Source organism: Rhincodon typus, chromosome 5, assembly GCF_021869965.1.
Source record: "Rhincodon typus isolate 14 chromosome 5, sRhiTyp1.1, whole genome shotgun sequence".
Taxonomy (NCBI): domain Eukaryota; kingdom Metazoa; phylum Chordata; class Chondrichthyes; order Orectolobiformes; family Rhincodontidae; genus Rhincodon; species Rhincodon typus.
The window spans coordinates 19,037,903-19,062,359 of NC_063336.1; the positions used below are offsets into that span (position 1 = coordinate 19,037,903).

General features: G+C 43.1%; 1 protein-coding gene across 5 annotated transcripts in view; it reads left to right on the forward strand.

The window, feature by feature from the left end:
- The first annotated feature begins 1,874 nt into the window (after window positions 1-1,874).
- The window catches only part of LOC109912754 (tyrosine-protein kinase Fyn), a 274,256-nt gene continuing 251,673 nt past the window's right edge, over window positions 1,875-24,457 (forward strand). For 2 of the 5 annotated variants that reach the window (XM_048597146.1, XM_048597145.1), the window contains exon 1: window positions 1,876-1,986. The gene's annotated coding sequence lies outside the window, so the exon portion shown is untranslated. Of the gene's footprint in view, window positions 1,987-24,457 lie in introns of all 5 variants that reach the window. The other 3 variants (XM_048597148.1, XM_048597140.1, XM_048597141.1) reach the window with 3 other exon arrangements.

Genomic DNA, 24,457 nt, shown 5'->3' on the forward strand with positions numbered 1-24,457 from the left:
ACTGCCAGCAGGTCCCCAACATTCACGGGAATGGCCAGGTAAACCCTGGACTCGGTTTCACATTAACTATGTTGATCTTTTCATGGGCTCAATGTTCTTAGTCAGTGTGGATGCCCACTCAAAGTGGCTGGACATGCATTGAGTTCATTTATCAAACATGGGGATAATGATAGAAAAACTGTGCATCTTTTGCAGTACACAGACCCCTGGAAGTGTTGGTCACAGATAATAGGCCATCATTTACCAGCAGCGAATTTGAGTATTTCCTAAAGTCGAAAGGCATTCAGCATACAAGGATAGCTCCATTGATCCATCATCCAATGGTCTGGCAGAAGGAGCAGTCCAAACTTTGAAGGCAGGCTTAAAGAAACAGCCTAAGGCTTCACTAGATACTAAACTGTTTCCTATTTGATTATTGGACCACCCCTTGTGCAACTACAGGGACAGCTCCAGTAGTGTTGCTAATGGGGAGAAGATTCTGCACCAAGTTCGATCTGATCTTCCCAGACCTGGCATGGGGAGGGTGAAACGGCATCAGGAACATCAATGTGAGACACAAGACTCTGCCAGGCTAGAAAAACAGTTTACTTCAGGGGTTGAAATTTGGTGTAGAAACCACAGAAATGGCCCTGCATGGATTAGAGGCATGGTCAACTCAAGGTCAGTTCCAGTGATGTATACATTTTGGGTAGGTGTGATACATCTCATGTGGACCATACGGAAGCTGCAAACCCACAAATGGAGTGAGAGTAAAATATGCTCGGCTCCTCGGCAGTCTTTCCGACTGCTGCAGAACCCATGGGTTCTCCTTCTCCATCAAGCATTGAAGATACCTCAGAATCTGAGATGGACCTGGTGGACACACCTCGACACCTTTGCTGTCTGAAGAATGAATTTCTTCTGGGACGCTCTGGGCGCAAGAGGTGAGCTACTGTGTTATACCCGCCCGTATCAGAGGCAGAGTTGGAGGAATTTGATTCGGTGCTAAAATGCCCCAGGAGGAACTACAAAAAAAACCCAGCCTATGCACTCAAACTGAGAGGGGGAGGAATGTAGTGATTGTGACAAGGTCAGCCAGGTGGACCTCATAGAATATGACTTCTCTGAATGGAGCTGTTAACCTGGACCGATCAGGGAGCCCTGGCTGACAGATATAGAAATGTCAGACATCCGTTCACTTTGAGAGCTGGCTCTGAGGGAGCTGGATCAGTGTCAAGGACTCTCTACATGTAAATAAGGGGTGACTTGATGACAGGATACCAGCCTCTGTGGAATTACTTCAGCTCTCACATTCCATAAACAAATAAATAAAATTAAATACAAGTCTATTGTTTTTTCTTCATTAGTGTCAGAGACATTTAACATTGGAAAGGATGCAAAAAGGAGCTGCAAGGCTGATCGAAACTCTTAGGAGTTGGAGCAGTAAGAAAAAAGCAATTGGAAAATAAATATTTTTCAATCTTGAATGGAGGCATTGGAGAGGTAACCTTTAGGGATTATCTGGTCCTTACTGCATTGTTATTTGTAGGAACAAACAGTAGTATGCAAATTGACTGCTGTGTTTCTTATGCCTCAGCAGTGACTACTTGTCAATCCAAGGTCACCCATCCCACTCTCATTATGACGTCAACAGGAACAGATGACTTCATTTCCAATCCTATTGTGACATCAGCAAAAGGGCCACCCCATTCCAATCCCAAAATGACGTCATCAGGATACACATTTCCAGGGCCATTATGACGTCAGCAGGAACAGGGGACAACATTCCAACCCTAGTGTGGCGTCATCAGGAGGCGAGAACCCCATTCCAATCCCATTGTGATGTAAGCCGCTGTTACCCACCGCAGTGACGACACTTCCGTGCTGACATCAGGTTCGGTTGCAGTACCAAGTTGGTGTGAGAGGGCGAGCCCGGTGACGTCAGAGGCACTCAGACAGCAGCAGACAGTGGGATTGTGAATACAAAGCTGGAGCCTTCGTTCCCGGGTAGGTGAAAGCTTGTCCTTATATTCTCCTCTCACTGCGATCCAAAAGAAGAAGATTGCAGTTTGATTTGAAGTTTGCTTGCAGAATTGTAGAGGGAGGTGCCGATGAGATGGATATGAGCTGTGTGTGTGAGGGAGAAGGGCTGCAGCAGATTTGCTCACAACACATTGACTCATTCTCCATGTAATTGTCACCCGCACCTCGCGGGTCTGCACCGTATGCCGTTTAAAATTAGAACTCGGATGTTTTCGCCTTCCACAGTTCACCTTTATTGCTGTGAGCTTGCTAGTTTTCTGAGATCTTTAGCTAAAAGAGGATTTCTGATCTGTTCCGAGGATTGTGTTGGGCGACAATTTCGGCAGGAGCAGCCTTTCATTCTGAAAGCTTTCAAGTCCCGTTATTAGTCTTGTAAATCAAACATCGGACGGCTGGAGGATCCTCCAAAAGAAAAAAAGGCCGAGCACTTAGATATGTTCGCTTGTTATTCCTCTCCCTCCCCCTCTGTCTCTTCGTTTCCTCTGGCACTGACCTTATTTTGAAGTGTTCCTTTATAACAAAGCTGCTACCAAATGTTACAAACAAACACTGGGCTGTAAACGCAGTGAGGTCGCCAGACTCTGTCTGCACTTGCCAGTCAGATGTATTTTAAAAGAGACAGTTCTTAAGGTGTTACATTGTTTTACATTGTTTTCTACCCCATCATCGAAAGCTTGTAGCGGAAAGCTCTGCTATATTTGGTAATCAGTGCACCAGAAATGAATCCGACACTAGTCCCGCTTATCTACTTTTATTGAAAAAGGATTCGTGAGAAAGATGCCTACTCCCTTCCAGTTAGCTGGGATTGTATTCCGTTCCTTCCCAAATGAAACGTTTTCTTTTAAGTTTTAGCTAGTAATGATCCACTTTGTAAACTGCGGTTTATCCTGGGGTGCGCTTTCCTCTTAAGTTCATGAACTTAAGTTTGATGTTGATTCGAAAATGTTGGTTCAAAATATCCTTCTTTCTCCAAATTCCATTCGAGAGTACTCGCTTCCCCCTCACCCCCATTGTTTAGGGACTGATATGTATTGGGGAGCGGATATTGACAGCCCAGACTATCAAATGGGCAATTTGGTGCTGCCATAACCTTATACAGGTGTAACTACAGGGTGCGCATTGTTTGGGCTTTTTTCTTCTTTGTTGGGATTTGATGGAATGTTTCTTTTTTCTCAAAGCAGCCTCTATTTACCTGCCGTGTTCACAGAACACTTTTTATAGACTCAAAACCTTTTACTGTTACAAACCTGTGCTGGATTCATACTTTGTGGAATTGTGTATATGATGTTTCGATATGAATTATGTAGGGAAAAATAGCTCAATAAAACATTTCTACAAGAGAATTTCTGGGTACCATGCTTTCACAAGTGAGATCCGTGTAAGGATTATATACATTATCAATGTTCATATAAGTGAATGAAATCTAATTTGATGTGATGTGCAGTCTTTGTGTGTGTTCTCTGGGATCCTAATACTTCTGTAGAAGCGTAATTGTTTTTATAACTTCTGGTTCAGCGGCTCAATGGTTTGGTCATTTTGATATGATCTGACAGTCATGATTCCAACAATACTAATTTGGGGTAAAATGAAAAGTAACAGGTTTGAGATAGGAGGTGATGACTCCACATTTACACCATCCTAACTTGGCAATGTATCACCATTTTTTCAGTGCTGCTGGGTCAAAATCCTGGAAATATCTCCCCAACTGAATTGTGGACCTATAAGATGACAGAATATAGGAGTAGAATTGGACAATTTGGCCCATTGAGTCTGTTCCACCATTGGCTGATATGTTTCTCAACCCCATTCTCCTGCCTTCTCCCCATAACCCTTGATCCCCTTACTAATCAAAAAGCAATCTATCTCTGTCTTAAATACACTCAATGACTTGGCCTCCACAGCCTTCTTTGGCAATGCATTCCACAGATTAGACACACTCTGGCTGAAGAAATTCCTCCTCATCTCGGTTCTAAAGTGTCGTCCCTTCACCCTGAGGCTGTGCCCTCGGGTTCTAGTCTCTCCTGTGGAAACATCTTCTCCATGTCCACTCTATCCAGGCATCTCAGTATGCTATAAGATCTCCCCTCATCCTTCTAAACTCCACTGAATACAGACACAGAGTCCTCAACCACTCATCATATGACAAATCCTTCATTGCTGGCATCATTCTTGTAAACCTCCTCTGGAACCCATCGTTCCTTAGATACAGAGCCCAAAACTGCTCACAATATTCCACATGCGATCTGACTATACAGCCTCACCAGTACATCCCTGCTGTTGTATTCTAGCCTCCTTGAAATGAATGCTAACATTGAATTTGCCTTCCTAACTGCCAGCTGAACCTGTGTATAAATTTTAAGAGAATCCTGAACCACAACTCCCAAGAACCTTTGCACTTCAGATCTCCAAAGCCTTTCTCATTTCGGAAATAGTCTATGCCTCTATTCTTCCGATCAAAGTGCAAAATCTCACACTTTCCCACTTGTATTCTTTTCCCACTCCTAGCTTGTCCAAGTCCCTCTGCAGCCTCCCAGCTTCCTCAACACTACCTGTCCCTCCAATTATCTTTGTGCCACCTGCAAACTTAGCAACAATGCCCTCAGTTCCTTTGTCCAAATTGTTAACGGTATAATGTGAATAGTTGTGGTCCCAAAACAGACCCCTGCGGAACTCCACTAGTAACCAGCTAACATTCTGAAAAAAGCCTTTATTCCTATTCTCTGCCTCTGCCAGTCAGCCAATCCTCTATCCATGCCAGTACCTTGCCCTAACACCATGGGCTTTTATCTTATTTAACAGCCTCCTATGCGGCACCTTGTCAAAGACCTTCTGGAAATCCAAAGAGATCACATCCTGTGGCTCTCCTTTATCTAACTTGCTTATTACCTTTCAGAGAATTCTAACAGATTTGTCAGCATGACCTCCTCTTGACAAAGCAGTGCTAACTCAGCCCTATTTTACTATGCACTTCTAAGTACTCCACAATCTTATCCTTAATATTGGATTCTAAAATTTTACCAGTGACCAAGGTCAGGCTAACCAGCCTGTAATTTCCCCGCTTCTGACTCCCTCCCTTCTTAAACAGAGGTGTTACATTAGCCAGTTTACAGTCCTCTGGGATTCTCCCTGACTCCAGTGAATCCCCTAAGATCAATGCCTCCACAATTCTCAGCTACCTACTTACTATTGATTAAATTTCATTTCTTACTAACAATGCAACCCTGATCCCTCTGCCCATCTGCCTGTCCTTTTGGTAAGATGTGTATCCTTGGATAGTTAGTTCCCAGCCCTGATCCACTTACAACCACATCTCTGTGCTACCTACAATGTCCTACCTGCCAATTTCAATCTGCATTGCAAACTAGTTTACCTTGTTTCATATACTGCATGCATTTAAGTACAACACCCTCAGTCCTGCTTTGGCTGCCACCCTTCTCAGAGTCAACAAGGTGCAGGGCTGGATGAACACAGCAGGCCAAGCAGCATCATAGGAGCAGAGAGGCTGACGTTTCGGGCCTAGACCCTTCATCAGAAAAGGGGGAGGGGAAGGGAGTTTTGAAATAAATAGGGAGAGAGTGGGAGGTGGATAGAAGAGGGATAGAGGAGAGGATAGGTGGAGAGGAAACAAACAGGTCGAAGAGGCGGGGATGGAGCCAGTAAAGGTGAGTGTAGGTAGGGTGTTAGGAAGGGGATAGGTCAGTCCAGGGAGGACGGACAGGTCAAGGGGGCGGGATGAGGTTGGTCGGTAGGAGATGGAGGTGTGGCTTGAGGTGGGAGGAGGGGATAGGTGGGAGGAAGAACAGGTTAGGGAGGCAGGGACGGGCTGGACTGGTTTTGGGATGTGGTGGGGGGAGGGGAGATTTTGAAACTTGTGAAATCCACACTGATACCATTGGGCTGCAGGGTTCCCAAGCGGAATATGAGTTGCTGTTCCTGCAACCTTCGGGTGGCATCGTTGTGGCACTGCAGGAGGCCCAGGATGGACATGTCGTCTGAGGAAAGGGAGGGGGAGTTGAAATGGTTCGCGACTGGGAGGTGCAGTTGTTTGTTGCGAACCGAGCGTAGGTGTTCTTTAAAGCGGTCCCCGAGTCTCCGCTTGGTTTCCCCGATGTAGAGGAAGCCACACCGGGTACAGCGGATGCAGTATACCACATTGGCAGATGTGCAGGTGAACATCTGCTTGATGTGGAAAGTCTTCTTGGGGCCTGGGATGGGGGTGAGGGAGGAGGTATGGGGGCAGGTGTAGCACTTCCTGCGGTTGCAGGGAAAAGTGCCGGGTGTGGTGGAGCTGGAAGAGAGTGTGGAGCGGACAAGGGAGTCACGGAGAGAGTTGTCCCTCCGGAAAGCAGATAAGGGTGGGGAGGGAAAGATGTCTTTGGTGGTGGGGTCGGATTGCAGATGGCGGAAGTGTCGGAGGATGATGCGTTGGATCCGGAGGTTGGTGGGGTGGTACGTGAGGACGAGGGGGATTCTTTTTTGGTTATTATTGCGTGGACGGGGTGTGAGGGATGAGGTGCGGGAGATGTGGGAGACACGGTTGAGGGCGTTCTCGACCACCGAGGAGGGGAAGTTACGGTCCTTGAAAAACCGTGTCTGAAGTTGGATTCCTGAGCCTTTCAATTCTTTGTATCCCATTACTTGTTCTGGAAACTTCACACAGACACACACGCCCTTACTTCTTTGTACAGATCTTAGATTTAGTGATACAATTAGGCATGGGCAATTAATGCTGATTGAGCTAGCATTGCCCACATTCCATGAATAAAACAGTGAAACTACGGTGAGCGGAAACTGTTTACATTTAGAAGCCCAGCCATCATACATTTTAACAACAGGCCAAGCAGCATCATAGGAGCAGAGAGGCTCTGCTCCTATGATGCTGCTTGGCCTGCTGTGTTCATCCAGCCCTGCACCTTGTTGTCTCGGATTCTCCAGCATCTGCAGTTCCTACTATCTCTGATACATTTTAACAATCCTGTATGTGTCTGTGACACCTGAGACAGGAAGTGACTTTGCACCCTTTTAACTGGAAATGTGTTCAGAAAGGGCAAACATTTGCAAAGACCAGAAAGCGAGTGAATGGGAAGAGTTCCACAGAAAAGGATGGGTGCTTCTGACAAATTTGGGCTGATGTTTATCAGCCACACAATCTGTATGAGTAATCCCACATGCTCCCTCAGTCCTCGTGCCCTTTTATTCCTCTTCCATTCAACCATCTATCTGACCTATTCTTCAACATTATCATTATCTCTGATTTCACTCTCAAATTCCTGTGGTGCATTTCACAGCCTCACAGTCTGGCATGTGCTGTGTTGTTTGAAAAGATTCTCCCATTCTCTGCCCAAAATTTCATCCATATTTCAGACCCTTCAGTTACTGGAAACAGTGTATTTCAGTTTATCTACTACATCCCTTCCTCACTCGAAGCACTGTTAACAAGTGGCCCTAATGTTTAGAAACTTATTTTTTGTTTGTATTTGTAATTCCACAAGCTGGGCTGCGTCCTAGGGAAATTGCACCCCTTTACTGCGACTAGATCTCTTCCTGAAATCCTGAGCACAAATTTACAAACAGTACCCTGGTTATGGTCTTTCCCATGTTTTGCCAACATTTGCCAATTCATTTTGCAAGGGTGCAAGGAAAAAGCTTTGAAAATGTTGTCAAGTACAGTATTTGTGGACTGACATACGAAGAAAGATTGGATCGTTTAGGATTGTATTCACTGGAGTTTAGAAGAATGAGGGGGATATCATAAAAACCTACAAAATTCTAACAGGAGTTCAAAATCAGACGGCATAATTTTAAGGTAAGAGGAGAATGATTTAAAAGGGTCCCAAGGGAGCAACTTTTTCACACTGAGGGTGGTGCGTGTGTGCAATGAACTGACAAAGCGGTGGATAAGGGTACAGTTACAACATTTAAAAGACATTTGGACAGCTACATGAATAGGAAGGATTCAGAGGGATATAGACCAAAAGCAGCCACTGGGATTAGTTTAGTTTGAGAATATTGATTGGCATCGACTGGTTGGACCGAAGGGTCTGTTTCCATGCTGTATGACTCTATGACACGGTAACTGTGGGACGGGTGTTCTGACTGTCCTGGGAGTCCAGAACCAGAGGTCACAGTTTAAGGATATAGCATAAGCCATTTAGGAATGAGATGAAGAGGAATGTCTTCATCCAGAGAGTGGTGAGCCCATGGAATTGTCAGCCACAGAAAGCAGGTTTGGTCAAAACATTGAATATTTACAAGAAGAAGTTAGATATAGTTCTTGGGTATAAAGGGAACAAGGGGTATAGAGAGAAAGCAGGAATAGGGTACTAAATTGGATGATCAGCCACGATCATATTGAATGGTGGAGCAGGATTGAAGGGCTGAATGGCCTACTCCTGCTCCTTTTTTTGATGTTGCAAAAAAGATCAGCATGTCTTTGTCATCCCATGGAGTTCTACAGCACAGGGGGATGGAATTCAGCCAGTTGTTTCTTTTCTTCCCCCTCTGGAAAAGAAACTAAAACCTCGCTCTCTCCCCTTCGCCCTTCACCTATCTTTGCTTCAAACATGTATTTAACACTCTCCTTCAATGCTTCATCTATTCCCTGTGACCGTGTTCCAAGTTCCAATATCTCTGTGCCAAGTGGAAATGAATAGGTTTAAACAGATAACTGATGGTAGCAAAACCAATTCAAGTCATGTTCATCAGCTTTGAAGCCCAGCTGTGGGACTTCGGAGCTGGATTATTTTACTGATTATTTTATCCAACCAGAATAATTATTAAAGCTGACTTTAAAAATGCACCTTTAAATCTTGATTGAGCAGCTGATGCATTGTAAGGCCCGAATTAGTTTTTGAATAAGCTTTCCTTGTGCATTGCTAGGTTAGCTTGCTAGCTTACCACTTTACTGCCTGGAGGGGGATGTGTAACTGACCTTGGCTGCTGGTGCTCTATGGGCTATAAGGATGCTGAAGGTGATGTATGTTGACAGCTTCAGCGTAGTTCTTCATGTAGATCCACAACGCAAAAATGGGGTGTTAGCGCAAAGCTGACAATTTGTGCCAGTTTTTGGAAAGAATCGCGATGACAAGGTAAATGACCACTAAACTTTTCTGAAGAAGGGACTAGGCCCGAAACGTCAGCTTTCCTGCTCCTCTGATGCTGCTTGGCCTGCTGTGTTCATCCAGCTCTACACCTTGTTATCTCTGACCACTAAATGGGTCTGGCATTGGGTATGATTATGGACCTTCACACATTGGAGCTAGTTTTATAAGGAACCTGCAACCACAAAAAGCCATTGAGCAAAAACAGTGAGCTCGAGGGACAGATGAGGATGAGAGGAATAGAATAGTTGATGGAGTTAGGTGAGGAAGGATAGATGACATAAGCACGGATCCAATGGGCCAAATGGCCTGTTTCTGTGAAAAAAATGTGTTGTCAATAATTGACTAAAATATCCATTTGGTAAACGATGAATTGCAATGCTACTGTTGATTTTCCTGAACTGGGGAACTGCTGTTGGCCATTCATTGAGTGTTCCTGTTTTGGAAATGATTGGCTATTGTAATTTTTGAACTTCTATCTTCTGAACGTTGGCCACGTTATTGCTAGTTTTGAACTTTTTTTTTCCCAAAACATTAAGTTGTAGTGTTGTTTCAGCAATCTGATTTGATTATTGCATGGTGCAAACCTGTTTCTGATCTGCTCCATTCCACATCCTCAATAAGTAAATGATGATTGAAAACGTACTGCTGTGATTGGAATATCAGAGGTTCACTTTATATGGCAGCCTTTTTATAGTCAAAATTATCTAATAGCAGGTGACAACTGCAAGTGTTTTGCATCATGTGGCAACATAATGTTACTTACCTTGTCTTTTCTGTGGGGAGGAGTTGGGGTTGTTGCAGTGAATTAAGTGCAGTGTGCATGTCTTGTAAATCACAGCATTTGTCATTTCCACGAACTCATGAGCTTGAATATGTAAAGATTACAAAGTTATTTAATGTACCTTAATGTTAAAATGTCTCTGAGTTAAATGTCTATTCACATCTCTTCCATTGCCAAGCATGTGGTGATGAAACACTCTCTCAACATCTTTCGACATTCTGCTTTGTAAGTATTGGGAGGCCAATAGTTTGCTCAAAAGGCACTATCAAGCCTTTTGATGTGGCTGATGGTGGATCTGTGGGCTGTTTTTTAAAGCAGCAAATACCGGGGCAAGAAAAGGACTGATTTTTATACCCAGTGCCTCTGTTTCTGAAGAGGCTGATGAACACGATTCTTCAGGTGGCTAACTGCCTTCCGGTACTTCACTCGGGGCCATTTGTTCACATAAGGGCTTAGATGATGGGGTCAGCAAACAGGTATCCTAACTGAGCCCTACCCTGTGCACACCTGAGTCCCCATACTTGCAGTTTCCCTTAGGAAATGGACAGTGATAAGTTAGAAGGTACAGCTCATGATGGAAAGCAAGGCAGGAAATTACAAAGGGACATTGATCACTTGAATGGGCAAAACAGTTGTAAATGGAGTTTAATGTGGGGATGTGTGAGGTACATCTAGCTTGAATTTATGGAAGATAAACTGGTATATTTCAAAATGGTAAGAAACTAGAAGTTTGAAAGAAGAGATATTTGGGGGTTCAGGTCCAGAAATCACTAAAAGTGAGGGAATATTGTCCAAAAGCAATAGGTTGACCCACTTTCTAAAATCCACAGAGCACACCAGAAACAAGGGCTGTGCACCCTGGAATTTAGAATGTTTCAAGATTCCAAGAAGAGCAGACTGGATCGACAGTGAGAAACTATTTCTAGTAGTTCGGGTATGTTGAACTCGGGACATAGTCAAAAACATAGCCAGATCCTAACAGTAATACAGTTAAGAAACAGTTAATCGAAGGCAACTGATGCTGGATGAATTGTCAAATTTAAAACTGAAATTGATAATATTTTTGTTAGCTGCAGGTGCTAAGAGATATGGAAGAAAGGTGAGTATTGGAAGTTGGATAGAGATGCACATTGTTTCTTTTGAATGATGCAGCAACTTGGCCAGTTAAATAAACTTCACTTATTCCTATGTTTCAAAGCCTAATAGAATGTTGGTCTTTACCTCAAAGGGCTGGAAACCATGGAGAACGAAGTTATTCTTCGGTTGGACTGAATCTTAGTCAGACCTCAGCTGGAGTGCAGTTCAGTGTCAGACACTGCACTTATGGAAGAATATATTGGCTTACAGGGTCTCAACATCAATTTGCCAAAGGGTTCAATGATAAAGGCAGATTTGGCTCCAATTTCCTTGGGTATAGAGGATTGATGGATGATCAGATTGGGGTGTTTAAAATTATCTGTTTATATCAGGTAGATAAAGAGACTGTTCCATCTGGGAAAAGGGCAGCACGGTGGCTCAGTGGTTAGCATTGCTGCCCCACAGCACCAGGGACCCGGGTTTGATTCCATCCTCGGTCTGTGTGGAGTTTGCACATTCTCCCCGTGTCTGCGTGGGTTTCCTCTGGGTGCTCTGGTTTCCTCCCACACTCCAACAATGTGCAGGTTAGGTGGATTGGCCATGCTAAATTGCCCTTGGTGTTCAGGGATGTGTAGGTTAGGTGGATTATAGGGGGATGGGTCTGGGTGGGATGTCTGAGGGTCGGTGTGGACTTGTTGGGCCGAAGGGCCTGTTCCCACACTGTCGGGACTCTATTCTAATCTATGAAAATCTAGAATGAAAGATCCTAACCATAAAATGGGGGCTCTGCCAATTTGGAGCATAGTCAGGAATCAATTCTTCACAAACAGGATGGTGTAAATCTGGAATTCGCTCACTCATACAACTCTGGATTCAAGGGCAATTGAAGTTTTCAAAAATGTGATTGATTGTTTTTGTTTCCTGAGGTAAGGATAATGAGAAGTATGGTGAAAAGGTAATTGAGGATTTGGTGCTGATAAACCATCATCTAACTGAACGGTAGAGCAAACTTGAGGAGCTGAACGGCGCTTTGCTATTCCTGTGCTCAGGAGCGTGACCTCATATGCCAGTCAAGGAATGATGGCATTATCTGTAGCTGATGGCCTCATTGAGATTAGTGAAGACAGCGTGGACTGAATTGACACTGGGAATGACCAACCCTGCTTCCCTGTTGCTGCTTTTGTCAGTACAGTGCCTGTAGGGGCAGCACTGACATTAGTATTGATTCTTTACTGTAGGTTGTTGTGGTCTGTTTTGTAGCTTTCTAACCCATTTAGTTGTGAGTTCTGGTAGTACGAACTGGGGAGAAAGAGGGTAATGAATTTTGTCGCAGGAACTTTTACAGTGTATTTTTCACATTGCAAAGATGGGCTGTTATTTTAGACCAGGGTTACAACAGAAGTGCATGAATTGATACAAAATAGTTCACGAGATCTCATGATTTTTTTTGCAAGCCAAGGTTTGTAATTTTAATTTTGTATGGACAAAGAGTGAAATCTCCAAAAGGTTCAATGTGAGTTACCTGCCAGAACTCTCTGTAAACACCACACTGGTCCCAAGGGTTCCTCAAACCTGGAGGACCCTTGGAACTTAAAATCAGCAAAGCTTGAGTAGTTTATTTGAATAGTGTAAACATACAGGCCCTCCAGTCTATCAATTAAACCAAACAAATCTGTTAGCTAACTAACTTTTAATAAAGTATGCTATTTATTGTGGAATTAAACTACTTTAAGTCGTCAGAAAATGGGTGGAGTGTACATAGGGATTCTTGGTCAGGAACGAGATGGTGTCACGCAGACTTGTTTGTGCTGTATTCAGCCAGAATTTACAATCGGTAAACCTGGCTGCTCCTCCAAAATGAAACAGAAAGGAGAATTTTGTTGGTTTGAACTATGTTTATTGATTCATGGGATGTGAGTGTCTCTGGCTGGGCCAGCATTTGTTGCCCACCTCAAGTTGCCCCTGAGAAGGTGATGGTGAGCAGCTGCCTTGAACCGCTGCACTACGAACCAAAAAAAAAGTGAGCTGTATCCTGCTTGACAGAATCGGAAGAATTAATTTAAATCACGTACACAGCAAGGTTGCAACTCGTTACCATGTATACAGCAATTTGGAACATGTTACCTTGTAGCTATTACTTCCATGGTTGAAACTGTTGCTGTGAATTCTCACCTCTGCTTGGCAGTCAGACAAGGCAGGAAGCAGTCGGGAGAAACACTGTCTCAACCCCGAGGTTAAGCAGTTCTAAACAATATTTATCTGGACCTTTTACGAAAGCACGGGTGTAAGTGTTCATTTTAGAATAACGTTTGATCTGCAGAATCACAGACTGGTTCCAGCAAGGAAGGAGACCTTTCTGCCCATCATGTCTAGAATGTTCTGAAGGAGGAGTTCACCTGATGGCATAGTCCTGCCTTCCTTCTCCCTGTAGCTGTTGCAAACTCTTCCTTTTAGCTAATAATCCATTCCCTGTTAAAAGTGTTGATTGACCCTGCCATATGCTCTGGCAATACATTTAGATCCTAACCACTCGCTATGTGGAAGGGTTTTTCCTCATGTTACCATTGCTTCTTTTGCCAGTTAAGTTGAATCTGTGCCTTTTTTTGTCCTTGATGGGAACAGTTTGTCCCAGTTGACTGTCCAGAGACCCTTCTGATTTTGGATCGCCTCTTGTTGACAATTACCTGTCCGAGAGAAACAGTCCTAGCCTCTCAACTAGCCCTCGACCACTTCCCTTTCGCATGTCCTTCCCCAACATCGACTTTTGCCTTAATCAATTGGCAGTGTCTTGTATAGCCGTCTCCTGCATTGGGACAGTGAAGTAATTAGTAACTCTCAACTTGTCCAGAGTTCTGTAAAACTACAGCAGTCTGGTTAATGCACATACGTTGACATGTCATGAGCAGGTCCAGAAAATACTTTCTAGTTTACCCCTCCCATCGACTGGTACTTTAATTTTAGTCTTACTTACCTGTGTGTTTATACTGCTGGAAATTCTGAGCTTCTGTTTTCCTGAAGCTGATGGGGGTTTTAAGCTGGCTGCTGGGGTGGCAGTGAAATGAATGCTGCAACAGTGGTTCATAATCAGCGTGTGCTTTGCTTACGAGCGTTTTCATCCAAACCGCCAACATATTTTTAAAGCATTGGTGTGAGGCGTTTGGTGAAAAGTTGCATGTATCTAATTGTTTGCTCCGATTGCATAATGTTGCATTTATACCAGTCCTTTATTGCCAATTTTGTTTTTTTAAAAGATCTGCAGATGTTCCATTTATGCACAGAACCCATCTGTAGCATTATCATCCTTGTAAGTGATGTCTGTGCCAGAAGAGCATCAAACTTTTCAGATCAAAATATGTCCCCTGCAGTAACATTCATAAGTTCTACCCAAACACTTATTATTGGGCTGCAACCTTTTAAAGTCTGACTTGCTGCTTTTATGCAACTGCTGATACAGGATGTGGGTTTAAGATGGGTGCTGCAGTGTTTCCAAGATGCTGGATTTGGTATACAAAGGTTCAAGTTGTCTCCCAGTGCAATCAGCAGAAACTTCTTTAACTGCTGAAACTAAAGTTGTTTTTTTTAACTTTTATGTGGATCCTGTTCTTGTTGATGAATATGTGTGTCCAAAATGCACACTGAGGTCAGCTCACACCAGAATGGATCTTAACTGCACAGAGTTCGAACTCAGTGTGTTCAGGTGGTTTTACTGCTTCCATTCTGCAGGCGTCAGGGGAGTTTGTTTTTCGAATCATGTTTGAATCATTTGCATCTCAACAAGTTGAACTTTAAAGATCCCAACTCTCAGAAATCATGAGCCAAGAATTAAAGTCTTATTGCGTTTCGTCAGATTATAGATTAGCAAATCAAGGCATTTTGTCTAGACATCTTGTATGATTCTTCTTCAGAACTTCTTCAGAGAAGAGTCATATTGGACTCAAAGCATTAGCTTCGTTTCTCTCTTCAAAGATGCTGCCAGACCAGCAATTTTTCCAGCAATTTCTGTGTTTCAGATTTCCAGCGTCTACAGTACTTTGTTTTCATTTTGTCTAAGTTTGGACAAGAACCTGTCTCCTCCCTTTATGTTTATGTATGATGTGGAGGTGCAGGTGTTCGACTGGGATGGACAAGGTCAGAAGTCACCAGGATATAATCCAACAGGTTTATTTGAAATCATAAGCTTTCAAAGTGCTGCCCCTTCGTCAGGTGACCTGATGAAGGAACAGCACTCCGAAAGCTTGTGATTTCAAATAAACCTGTTGGACTATAACCTAGTGTCGCATGACTTTTGACTATTATTTATGTAAATAAATTTGGAATATTTGTGCTCCCATTTTCACTTTTATTCCACTTGAGTTTATTTCCTGGGGCTAAATGTAACAAGTGTGAATTTGATTCAGGAAACTTCTTTGGTAGAAGACTTTTATTCATGAGATGCGAGCAGGTTTAGCTCCTACCTTTGCTAAAATGCCTTTTTGTTACGGCTGCTTTTAAAAGATAGAGCACTACCATTACTGGATCCCCATTCTCAACATTTTGGGGGTTACCATTGACCAGAAACTGAACTGACTAGTCATATAAATGTAATGGCTACAAGTGCAGGCCAGAAGCTGGGAATACTGCACTGAGTAACTCGCCTCCTGACTCCCCAAAGCCTGTCCACCATCTACAAGGCACAAGTCAGGAGTGTGATAGAATACTCCTCACTTGCCTGGATGAGTGCAGCCCCAACAACACTCAAGAAGCTTAACACCATCCAGGACAAAGCAGCCCACTTGATTGGCACCACATCCACAAGCATTCATTCCCTCCACCATCGATACGCAATAGCTGTGGGGTATACAGCAAATGCACTGCAGAAGTTCATCAAAGATCCTTAGATAGCACCTTCCAAACCCACAACCACTTCCAGCTAGAAAGACAAGATCGGCAGATACATGAGAACACCACCACCTGCAAATACCCATCCAAAACGCATACCATCTTGAATTGGAAATATATTGTGGTCCCTTTAGTGTAATTGGGTCAAAATCCTGGAAATCCCTCCTGAAGAGTGTTGTGGGTCTGCTTACAGCACACAGGCTGCAGCAGTTTAACAAGGCAGCTCACCACCACCTTCTCAAGGGCAACTCGGGACAGGCAATAAATACTGGCCCAGCCAGCGATGCCCACATCCCACAAATGAATAACAAAAAATTAACATATCAATTTTTCTGCTTTTAAACATATTTTTCCTCCTTCTTTCATGTACCCTGAGTTACTGCCAAAGTGGCAAATATTATTACTGGATGAAGGATAATCCTCTTCTCAAACATTTTGACATTTCATATCTTTGAACTAATTCCTCAGGACACCTTCCAGGAATGGAATAGACTCTTTAGCCTATTTGATTGGGCTGCAAAAATAATAGCTAATATTTGAATGTCTAATTCTCCCTTGACCGTTCTAGGCTGTTTGATTCCATGGTCCCCTGGACAGTTTGTTTGAGACTTTTACTACCTTTTATGAGTACATACAGTTTGAAATTATCTGTGCATTACCCTATACATTTTTTTCTAATTATTCATTTTTGGGATTTGGATGTCACTGCCTGTGCCAGTATTTATAGCCTATTTTCTAGTTGCCCTTGAGAAGGTGGTGGTGAGCTGCCTTCTTGAACCGCTGCAGTCTGCAATGCCTTTAGAGATGGTATTTCAGGGATTTGACTTGACCAGGAAGTTTACTGCCCTAATCCCAGTAATCCAGAATCTATCACTGAGGTCCACCCATCTATTCCCTTAAAAATCTTCACGATGTGAATGAATTCTTCCCTCTCGGCTTCCTTATCTCCAGAGTAAACACTCCTAGGGCTTTCCAGCCTCTCCACGTTGCTTCGGATGAAAGCTATTTACATGCTTTTACAAAAAAAAGTCTGATTGTGAGTCACGCTGTTGTGTTTGCTTGGAGGAACATGAGTGAGACAGTGCAATGGTGTGACTGTGGAAACTATGATCAGTTTCACAGCATCACAGAAGTGTTACGGTGTAGAAAGAGACAGTTTAGTCCATTGAGCCACACTGGCTCTTTGAATGAGCATCACTACCTCATGTTTAAAAAAGCAAATCCTGCCTCAACTGAGAGCTGTGCCTTTTTAATCAGTCGTAAAAAGATCTATTGACCCTACCGGTAAAAAAAGGGACTTGGGTAGGGAGGTTTTACGGAACTCCTCATGTTCCAATCCTTTTCATACTTTGAGCAATTCAAATGTATTGTCAGATTCTTGTGGGCTTGTGAGATGATGGCTGAATGTAGCTTTAACCGATGGTATTCCATCTGCAAAACCTCGCGGAATTGGCCGCAAAATGTGATTATTTAAAAGCAATGGGTTTCTTTAGTTTTTGCTCTCTTAGCTAAAGTTGGGGGGCAAAATGTGATTACTTAAAAGTAATGGGCTTCTTTAATTTTTGCTTTCTTGGCTAAATGCGTTGTGGGGGATGTAGTGGGGAGGGGGAAAGAAAGTATAATGTGGCTGAAACTTCTTACAAGTTCTTACAAGCTTAGAAATTTGATCAGAGCAAGATGGCAGACCAGTGAGAGGGATGGGGCACAACCAGGAGGAGGAATTAAAATTCAAAAGATCTCTGACATTTGAGACAGAACAGTCTTCAATTGAGTCTTCAATTCTTTTTTCCGCAAAGCTTGTTTTACTTCACCCAGTCATTTGCGGTCATTTGTCATTCACAGACACCAGGTTCAAACTGCAAAAGATTGGAAAGGAACTGATGCACGATTTTCAAAAGAAAACATTTTCAAAATGCTTCTTGTATTTGTAACCAGCCTTTTGAAAATTGGCTGTACCACATGTGGTGGGAAAGATGTACTTTAAATTTAATCTGTTTGTTGAATTACTGCTTAATAAACATTCCATTTTGCAGAGGCTGCAGCTTTAATAATCAATGTTGTTCTATTTGTCTGAATGCTCAGCAGCAGAGTCAGAACAATATTTTAACATTATTTTAACCAGCGTTTAATAGGACTCATATTTTTCTGTTGAAGAAAGGCTATAGTTTAGCATTGGAGAATTTAGGTGCACTGTGCAGCTTTCAGTTCAAGTTTCATGTTCTTAAATTCTGATTTTTGTCTTTGTAGTAGTTTTAATTTAATTTGTAGAGATTTAATTTCAGATAAAAATGGTAGAAGTAAGAAGGCCCTTTTATGAAAGAACAAAGGTGGCAATTTTCAGGAAGCATCGTTTTTGAAGAACAATTTTTTTAAAGATTGCCCTCTGATTAAAGCATTCTATCTGTGTTATCCCTGTGTCAGTGACAGGACTGTTCTGTTGCAGCAGGTCGTAGGTTCAAGTCTCATGGCAGGTTTTGAGAACACGACCATGGCTGTCCTTCCAGTGTTACATTGGAGGAGTGCCCCGCTGCCTGGGGTGACCACTTTCAGAGAAGATTTTAAGTGGAAACCTGGTCTTACTTAAAATAAAAAAAAATTTAAGATGAGGAGCGGGTTCTACCTCAACTAAGAATGTCAAAGCAGATTAACTTTGTCATTTATTCCATAATTGCTTGTGGACCTTTTATTGACGTGCAGTTGACAGTTGTTTCCCTAAGTAACAGTAGCAACTACACTCCTGTAGTGGTTGGAACCAGGGCCTGGTGGATTTTATTGACTATGAGATTCTTGATGGGGTTTGTTAACCTGGCTCAATCAGGGAGGCCTGGCTAATAGATATTAACAGGAGATTCAAAGAGCCTCCTATTCTCGGGACTGGCTCTGAGCTGGCTGGTCAGAGCACTGCAGGATTGTGCCTGTGTAAATAAAGGGTGACTTGGAAATGGGATACTGGCGTCTGTGCAGTTTTTTTCAACTCCCAAAGCAGTTTATTCACTACAAAGGTTCTACAAAATATGCTAAAGCAATAATGAGTCCTGCATGGAAGCAATTCCTTCTCCTTTGCAGAGATATATTAGATGGCCATGTTAAAAAATTAAATGTTAAGGTTCAGAAAATAAACTTCCTTTTTGAGTTTAACTTCCTCACTAATTTTAACTTCTTTCCTAACTTCTTTCATGACTCTTCAGTCAAGAATAACTTGGATGGTTGAAAATTAGTAAGTGTGGAATAATGATTGCCTTTTCTTGAAATGTTGCCATTCCAACACGTTCAGTGGGAAAGTAGAGGGAAAGAAAGTGCTAGTGCCCAGGGAGTTACAAATGTGAACTGCTAGTGCTGTGCTGTGTGCTTGATGAAAATATGTGACCTTTTTCTAACATTTTATTAATTTTGTTTTTCTTGTGGGTGGAGCAGGATAACTTGGCAGCCTCCTCCCTCCACAAATCAAAATTTACAGAAGATGCACAGAACCAGAGTGAGAATAACCAAGGGGAGTTATACAACTTTAGGAGGATGTAGAATAGCAGATTGGGTGGAGAGATTGCCCAGTGGAACTTTGTACAAAGAAATTCACAGTGATAATTTTTAAGTGGAAAAGTGAGCGAACATGGACATACAACATTAGAATGGTAATACCTAAATTCATTGTTTCTCTGTTAAAAATCTTGAAGGTTCTGAGGAAGGGTCACCAGACCTGAAACGTGAACTCTGATTTTTTTTTCCTTCACAGATGCTACCAGACCTGCTGAACTTTTCCAGCAACTTCTGTTTTTATTCCTGACTTACAGCATCCGCAGTTCTTTCGGTTTTTGTTTTGGAAAGTGAAATCTTGTTCTTCCAGGTTGCGCTGAGGCTCGCTGGAACACTGCAGCAGGCCTGTGAAAGAAATGTTGGCGTGGGAACACAGTAGCGTGTTGAAGTGACAGGCAACTGGAGGCTTGGGGTCATTTTTTACAGACACAACGTAGGTGTTCTGCAGTCACCCAGCCTGCGCTTCGTCTCCCCAGTATAGAGGAGACCACATAATGAACAGCGAAGCCAGTAGACTAGATTGAGTGAAGTGCAGGTAAATCACTGCTTGAGCTGGAAGGTGTGTTTTGGACCTTGGATAGGGAAGAGGGAGAAGGTAAATGGTCAGCTGTACACTTTCTGCAATTGTATGGGAAAATGCCGTGGGGGTCGGGGAATGGAGGATGAGTAAACCAGTAGTCCCAGACAGAACGGTCCCTGCGAAATGCTGACAAGGGAGGAGAGGGGAATGTGTGCCTGGTGGTGGCAGCCCATTGGAGGTGACGAAAGGCAAGTTGCAATCCTTTGGATACTGAGGTTGGTGCTAAGTGAGGACCAGGGGGAACCCTCTCGTCGTTGTGGGAGGGAAGAGGGAAGGGCAGAAGAGAGATGGGTCAGACCCAGGTAAGGGCTAAGGCACTCGAAACGTTAACTCTGCTTTCTTCTGTCAGACCTACTGAGTTTCACCAGCAATTCCTGTTTTTTTTCCTGAAAAGTGTTGGGAGAGCACTGTTTTGGAAGAAATAGCAATGGAACTAGAATCCATTGTACCGTTTAAATCTGTAAAAGGGGACTAAATGGACAGCTCAACACTCAGCACAAGTGCTGAAGGGTTGCTTCATGTCCTTTAAACAACAATTTATATTTATACAGTGCCTTTAACATCATAAAATGCCCCCAGCCATGTCACAGGAGCATATAACACATGATTTCAGTTGGAATATATTGTGTTTGTTTTACATGTTTTTTGCTGCAGCTGTGGTTCTTTGATAGCATTCTTGTCTTTCAAAGGCTGTGGGTTCAATTCCCACTCTGGAGACCTGAATAGTTAGTCAGGGCTGACAATTCAGCACAGTACTGAGGAAAACAGAGAGCCTGACTTCCTTTCTAGCAGGCATCGAACATCTGAAGGCAGCATTCCGAGAGGACTAGCAGAGTTCTCCCCAATATCCCACCCAATGTTTTACGTTCAGACACAATTACAATAGATGATATGGTCATTTTATTTCATTGCTGTTTGTCATTAGGCACAAATTAATGCTTCCTGTGTTACAAATGTCACCACACTTCATTGGCACCTTGGTACATCCTGAAAGGCACCCTATAAGTGTAAGTTTTTCTTGAAGTTTTTGTTGTACTTTCAGCTCTGTGAGGATGCATTTGTCTGACTTGAGGTGACAATGAGAACGTTGGACACTCCTGTTAGAACAGCCAAGATTATGGGGTGATTTTGACATCTTGAAAAGTTTAAAATGGCAGAGTGCATAGAAAGTGTTTGCAGCAGTCCAGCAAGTCTCGAACAACTGAACGATGAAGCAGGATTAAATGTGATCATTTAGAATTGCTTAACCATGTGAATCAGGGCAGAGAGCCGATAAAGAAAATGCTTTAGATTGGTTTGTGAATCTCTGGCACATGCTGTTAATTGAAGCAGAACCATGTCAACATTGAATAATACCAGATCGGGGATGGAAAGCAAGTGGAGCAGGGCAGGCGCATGGGATTCTGCCTGCAGCTTATGAGGTGTACAGACCCCAGAATGGGCTGATTTTGTCGATTGGCCAGTACATGTCGTCATTTCAGTGCAAGTGATTACAGCTGCCACGTGTAATTAATAACCTAGAGAGACATATCCTGCAGTACTGCTCCAAGCCATACACTGCATTGCAAATCTGCCGACAGATATGATTGTAAGAAATGTAAACTATCGTGGTAGTGTTTTTTTTTCCATTTTTGGTTTTTTTTAAGTGATGACTAAACTTTTGAGAAAACGACAACTCAAATAGCATAATTCAAAGCCATGTGTTTGAGTATTATGGCCAAAAATGGGCATGCACCTATTTAATTTTCTTGTGTCTTTTTTCATTCTCTCCTCATGAGATCTGCACTATTCCTTCTCCAAATCCACGTTGTTCAACCCAGGACAGAGTCATGTTCACTGAAGACATCGCCAGTTAAATTAAAGTGTGGGTTGCCCTTTACACTCTGAAAAAATGCAATGGCAGTAGAGTTTATTCCAAGTTATTTGAAAGCCCACGATATTTCTGTTTGAAGACCGAAGAACTAATTTCTAACGATGCTCCTACGTAACGTCTCCTACGCAGTGTCAAAAACAGTAAATGCAAGAAGTTTGTGTGTAAAAGAGACTGAGGACTCTACCTTTTGTAATGATCCCAAAGAAGGGACCTATTAGAAATGTCAAATTTGTTTATGCCTTCTAAACTTAACTAACTGGGTGGTTCCTGCCCATCGGTTTTATTTCAAAGTGTGAACTTTCAGTGTTTGTGTTGCTGCAAATTACCCATCAGGTCATTTGCTGCAGCAGTTGGCTCATAGTGTCTGGTTGGGTTGGCTGTGCCAGCCAGATTGCCAAAGATTTTTTTTCCAGTGCTGGTGGACTCAATGTGATCAACCTACTTGCTAAAGCCAGCAAGATGATTCTGTATTTGGCAGTTAGGGACAGATAGTAACTGCCGACCAGCCAATGACCCCCATGTCCCATGACTGAACTCAAAAAACATAACCATGTCCTGAACTATTGTAAGCAATTGGAATCCAGGTGTATTTCATCCATGTCGTACATAACTCCCCATAAGATCTTTCCAGATGACGTAGTATTGCACAGAAGCAGGCCATTCAGCCCAAGTGATTCATGCTGGCATTTATGCTCTGTGTAGGGGTACCCCCTTTAATCATCCTTCTTCCAACCCTGGTAACAGACCTTTCTATTTCTTTCTCCCTTGTCTGTTTACCTAATGTCCTTTAAATGCACTGCACCCTGTGGTAGGGAGTTCTGTACTGTAATCCGTCTCTGGGCGAAGGAGTCTGTCCTGAATTGGATTTGTTGGTAAGTTATATTCATGGCCATGAGATTGGAGCTCACCAATAGCTTCTCCCCATTTACCTCAACAATCCCTTTCATATACTTGATGAGCTCTGTCAGTGAGCCTACTCACTGAGAGTTAATGTGTCAGTTGTGGAGGGAGTGGATGTTTAAGTTGGTGTCCACCATCTACAAGGCACAAGTCAGGAGTGTGATGGAGTACTCCCCACTTGCCTGGATGGATGCAGCCCCAACAACACTCAAGATGCTTAACACCAACCAGGAGAATGCAGCTGCTTGACTGGCACCACATCCAGCACTTTAAGCATTCACTCCCTCTGCCACAGACACAGTGGCAAACATGAATACTGTCATAAGATGCACTGCATCAACTCACCAAGAGCTCCTCTGACAGCACCTTTCAAACCTGAGGCCTCTATCACAGTAAAGGACAGGGACAGCAGATACATGGGAACACCACAAGCTGCAAGCTCCCCTTCAAGCCACACACCATCCTGACATGGAACTGTATTGCCATTTCTTCACTGTCCCTGGGTCAATTTCCTGGAATCCCTTCTCTCACAGTGCTATGGGAGTACCTGCAGCCCTGGACTGCAGAGGTTCTAGAAGCCAACTCATAGCAGCTTTTTCAAGGCTAAATTAAGAATGGGTAGTAAATACTGACCTAGTCAGCTATGCCCACACCCTGTGAATGAGTGCCTATATAAAAACGACTGTGCTGTTTTCCTACAAAGAGGATGAAGAAGAAGTGTGTTAGAAGAGGCCTTTGAGATTTTGAAAGGGTTTTACAGGGTGAACGTTGACAATGTTTCCACTCACACAAAGACCAGAGCCGGGTACGTACATTCTCCTGAGAATTTCAGAGAGAGGTCTTTATAGGAATGAGGTGGTGAGTTCCCAGAATGTCTGCCGTCTTCCCCAGGTATTGATCGGCCTGAACCCTTCCTGTGCTAAGTTGTCACTTACTGCCACCAGTGGGCACTACTTTGGGAAAAATCTGACAATCAGAAAACCTTGTGCAAAGTGACACTATAGAGCAAGTGCACAATTTTGTTAGCTCCGAAATCTTTTGAAACCCTGATGTCCATTTGTTTTGTCATTGCAGCTGCTTGCTACAGTAGCTCACCCGGGGTGTATTTTTGCTAACACCACAAGAAATTGATCTTGAGGACTATGAGCAATACCGTAGGGACTATTTAAAATGAAACTAGTTTCATTTTCTATCTGTGATGCTGATCCATGAACTGGGGAAGTTGGCTTTGTTGACTGTCAAGAATTTGTCAGTTGAATTTGCACGTCGTCGAACCATAGAATGCCTACAGTGTGGAAGTAGGCCATTCGGCCCATTGAGTCCACACCGACTCTCCAAAGAGCATCCCACCCACACCCCTACCCTATCCTTGTAACCTTGCATTTCCCATGCTGTTTCACCTAGCCTGCACATCCCGGAGCACTGAGTAATTTAGCACGGCCAAGCCACCTAACTTGCACATCTTTGGCCTTGGGGCAGGACCTTGCTTGCACCCTGAGGATGAGCAAGGGTGATGAGTGCTGGGAGTGTTGGTATCTGTACTGTTAAACTGAAGACTGGTTGCATGTTGGCAGACAGTTCACAGTCATACAGCCTGCTGATGAAACTGTGAAAATAATCAGACCTTTTCCTATTGAGCTTTGTTTCACAATGAACCAGGCCTCTGAGTTTTAGTCAGAGATAACACAGTGTGGAGCTGGAGGAACACAGCA